Raw genomic sequence first — 4,824 nt, 5'->3', positions numbered from 1 at the left:
TATATTGTAAAAGCATGAACACTTTCCACGCTGCATCCTGGTCCACTCTTCATACCACCAACGAGAGCCGTAACACATCGTCACACTGGACCCTGGTCCCTGGTCCCTGACTAATACCAATCTACTGGTCTGGGTACAGTCCTCCACTGCACTACTCTGGCCCAGCAGCAGTAGAAGTTGCACGGAGAGACACAGATCTGGGATCAGCTCCAAAATCTGAAGTTGACATCAAACAAACCTTGTCCGTGTCTGTTGGGCCATTTCATCCACATCTAAATCCTCTTTGGGGAAACGTTATCTGACGTTAAACCACTCTTCATGTTACTAACAAACATGAGAACACTGTGTCCCTCCCTCCCCACCAAACTCACAATCCATTCCTCCCCCCCTTCCTGTTCCCCACCCAACACACACTCCCTGTTACTAATCCTGTACAAACAGACACCCTCATCCCCCATCACCAAATAAACCAAAGACTCTCACCTCCCTCGTCTCAACAAACACCCTCCTTCCTTCCCTCTCTATCTCCCTAAAACACCCTCTCTCATTATCTCCCCTCCTCTCTCTGTTCTCAACAATGTTCTCACCGTCCTCTCTTGTTCTCAAACAATGTTCTCACCCTCCTCTCTCTGTTCCTCAACAATGTTCTCACCCTCCTCTCTCTGTTCTCAACAATGTTCTCACCCTCCTCTCTCTGTTCTCAACAATGTTCTCACCCTCCTCTCTCTGTTCTGAACAATGTTCTCACCTCCTCTCTCTTTCTTCAACGTTCTTTCACCTCCTCTCTCTGTTCTAACAATGTTTTCACCCTCTCTCTCTGTTCTCACTATGTTCTCACCCTCCTTCCTGTCTTGACAACGTTCTCACCCTCCTCTCTGTTCTTGACAATGTTTCACCCTCCTCTCTCGTTCTGAACAATGTTCTCACCCTCCTCTCTCTGTTCTCAACAATGTTCTCACCCTCCTCTCTTTGTTCTCAACAATGTTCTCACCCTCCTCTCTCTGTACTCAACAATGTTCTCACCCTCCCTCTCTGTTTCAACAATGTTCTCACCCTCCTCTCTCTGTTCTCAACAATGTTCTCACCCTCCTCTCTTTGTTTCTCCCACAACAATGTTCTCACCCTCCTCTCTCTGTTCTGAACAATGTTCTCACCCTCCTCTCTTGTTCTCAACTATGTTCTCACCCTCCTCTCTCTGTTCTTGACAAGTGTTCTCACCCTCCTCTCTCTTGTTTTGAACAATGTTCTCACCCTCCTCTCTCTGTTCTGAACAATGTTCTCACCCTCCTCTCTTCTGTTCTCAACAATGTTCTCACCCTCCTCTCTTGTTCTCAACTATGTTCTCACCCTCCTCTCTCTGTTCTCAACAATGTTCTCACCCTCCTCTCTTTGTTCTTCAACTATTTCTCACCCTCCTCTCCTGTTTCAACAATGTTTCTACCCTCCTCTCTCTGTTCTGAACAATGTTCTCACCCTCCTCTCTTGTTCTTCGACAATGTTCTCACCCTCCTCTCTTTGTTCTCAACTATGTTCTCACCCTCCTCTCTCTGTTCTCAACAATTCTCACCCTCCTCTCTTTTTCTCAACTATGTTCTCACCCTCCTCTCTTGTTCTCAACAATGTTCTCACCCTCCTCTCTCTGTTCTCAACAATGTTCTCACCTCCTCTCTCTGTTCCCACAATGTTTCTCACCTCCTCTCTCTGTTCTCAACAATGTTCTCACCCTCCTCTCTCTGTTCCCAACAATGTTCTCACCTCCTCTCTCTGTCTCAACAATGTTCTACCCTCCTCTCTTTGTTCTCAACAATGTTCTCACCCTCCTCTCTCTGTTCTCAACAATGTTCTCACCCTCCTCTCTCTGTTCTGAACAATGTTCTCACCCTCCTCTCTCTGTTCTGAACAATGTTCTCACCCTCCTCTCTCTGTTCTCAACAATGTTCTCACCCTCCTCTTCTCTGTTCCCAACAATGTTCTCACCCTCCTCTCTCTGTTCTCAACAATGTTCTCACCCTCCTCTCTTTGTTCTCAACTATGTTCTCCACCCTCCTCTCTCTGTTTCAACATGTTCTCACCCTCCTCTCTCTGTTCTCAACTATGTTCTCACCCTCCTCTCTCTGTTCTGAACAATGTCTCACCCTCCTCTCTCTGTTCTCAAACAATGTTCTCACCCTCCTCTCTCTGTTCTCAACAATGGTTTCTCACCCTCCTCTCTCTGTTCCCACAATGTTCTCACCCTCCTCTCTCTGTTCTCAACAATGTTCTCACCTCCTCTCTTTGTTCTCAAAACTATGTTCTCACCCTCCTTCTCTCTGTTCTCAACAATGTTCTCACCCTCTACTCTCTGTTCTCAACTATTGTTCTCACCCTCCTCTCTCTGTTTTAAACAATGTTCTCACCCTCCTCTCTCTGTTCTCAACAATGTTCTCACCCTCCTCTCTCTGTTCTCAACAATGTTCTCACCCTCCTCTCTCTCCAGAGTGAGACTCAGGGATGTGTGTAAAGGAGCAGAGAGGTGAAGCACAGGTAGGCTGTTGGTCATATTGCCCCCCCCCCCCCCCCTCCCCCATTCGTATTTACATGTCATGTCTTAGGACTCTATTCAGTCCGGATCATGGAAATTCAAAGGCAATGTTCTCACGTTAGAGAAGACAGTATTGGCGGTAGGATGCCGTGTATTTCGGCTCAATCGGAAATTACCTTGACATTTCTATCACGCAATCTGTAACGCTTCGAGATCCAGACGGAGTAGAGCCTGATGTTTGTGGATTTCTTTTAGAGGGGGGGGGGGGGGGTTAAAGTACTTTCCCCTCTTCATAGATCTCCATGTTCCCATCATCTCTTCCCCTGTCTGCTCCTGCAGTGTGGGGGAATTCCAGCTGCCATTCCTTGACACATACATACACGCGGGATGGCCAATGTGTGTGTGTGTGTGTGTGTGTGTGTGTGTGTGTGTGTGTGTGTGTGTGTGTGTGTTGGTGTTGTGTGTGTGTGTGTGTGTGTGTGTGTGTGTGTGTGTGTGTGTGTTGTGTGTGTGTGTGTGTGTGTGTGTGTTGTGTTGTGTGTGTGTGTGTGTGTGTGTCTTGCTAGCAGCAGATATACAGATCCAGAGTTCACTCCGTGACAAGGCCTCACTGACTATAGCCTGAAAATGACACACACACACACCACACACACACACACACACACACACCACACACACACACACACCACACACACACACACACACACCACCACACACACAACACACACACACACACACACACACACACACACACACACACAACACACACACACACGCAGTCACGTTGTTCTCCTCCCCCTGTGATTCCAGGTACACAAACACAGACACACATGACACAAACGAGTATAAAACGTTATGATACGGAGTTGCAAACAAAACAGCAATTATCCCCAACATTACAAAGAGGTTTAAAAAAACACTCAAACAAAATAACAAACGTGAAAACGAAAGCGCACAGTTCTGTCAGGCAGAAACACTAAACAGAAAACAAGATCCCAGAACGGGAGGTGAGAAAAAGGGCTGCCTAAGTATGATCCCCAATCAGAGACAACGATAGACAGCTGCCTCTGATTGGGAACCACACTCGGCCAAAAACAAAGAAACAGAAAACATAGAATTCCCACCCAAATCACACCCTGACCTAACCAAATAGAGAAATAAAAATGCTCTCTAAGGTCAGGGCGTGACATGATGGTCAAATATAGGATTTAGGGAGAGTAAGTACTGATCCTGGATCTGTGCCTCTCAGACACTTCTACTACACACGGTTAGAAAAAATGTGCTATCTACAACCTTAAAGGGTTCTTCAGCTGTTCTTGTAGGAGAACTCTTTAAATAACCATTTAGAACCCTTTTGGGTTTCATGTAGAACCGTTTTGACAGAGGGTTCTACCTGGATCCAAAAAGGGTTCTACCTGGAATAAAAAAGGGTTATCCTATAGGGACAGTCGTAGAACCATTTTGGAACGCTTTTTTCTAATTGTGTATCAGTCAGCTCAGAAGGTTGGTATCACCCAGGATGCTGGGTTGTGGGGCGATGTGATTGTGTGTGAGCCAGCGTAAGGAAGTGCTGCTGTGCAGGGATAACACTGCTCTAAATGGAGAAGCAGAGACCCAGGGGGGCTGGAGGGTGGAGGCTGGCGACAGGCTCTCCCCCACAACCACACCCTGGTCTGGGTCTGGGGAGCATTGTGAAGCCCATTGCTGGACCAAAGCCCCTGGGTGGGTCTGACGGCCACACACCCAATCAGACAGACATCTAGGCTCGGGTCATTGTGATGTGGTGGTGCTCCCAGCCCGGCCACTGTGAGAATGTTTTACAACAGAACAGGCCCCAGATGTTCTACAGCTCAGGATGTAAACAGTTATTGTCTAACAGAAAATAGTGTCACTACTCACTGTGCTATATTATGATGGTGTAGATAGGTGAAGGGCGGAGAATAGAACAGTGACTCAGCTCTGATCTGATGCATTGGTGGCATTTAGTTCTTGGACAGAAAAAGCATCTGGCAAAATATCAAGTCCTCATCTGTTTATGCTGTCTGGCACATACACTACCTCACTTTGTTGATCCATTTCCACTTTTATAAGCGATTGTGAATTAAGCCACAAACACCAAACAAAGGAGAATCCACAACCATTCAAGATAACTGAGATAGTTGCCTGATGTGGAAACGGTTGAAGCTTGTTTGACTCCCACAGTGTTTTATAATAATGATCCAGGAAGGGGGATCTACTGCAACAACAAGCCTGAGAATACAGAGAGACAGACAGACAGACAGACAGACAGACAGACAGACAGA

General features: G+C 46.7%; 1 pseudogene; it reads left to right on the top strand.

The window, feature by feature from the left end:
- The first annotated feature begins 4,119 nt into the window (after positions 1-4,119).
- LOC111955762 (zinc finger protein 704-like) overlaps positions 4,120-4,824 on the top strand; it is a 23,407-nt pseudogene continuing 22,702 nt past the window's right edge.

The sequence above is a fragment of the Salvelinus sp. IW2-2015 genome, linkage group LG31 (genome assembly GCF_002910315.2).
Source record: "Salvelinus sp. IW2-2015 linkage group LG31, ASM291031v2, whole genome shotgun sequence".
Taxonomy (NCBI): Eukaryota; Metazoa; Chordata; class Actinopteri; order Salmoniformes; family Salmonidae; genus Salvelinus; species Salvelinus sp. IW2-2015.
The sequence above is the reverse complement of the archived record's forward strand: the minus strand, read 5'-3'. Positions and strand labels throughout refer to the sequence as shown.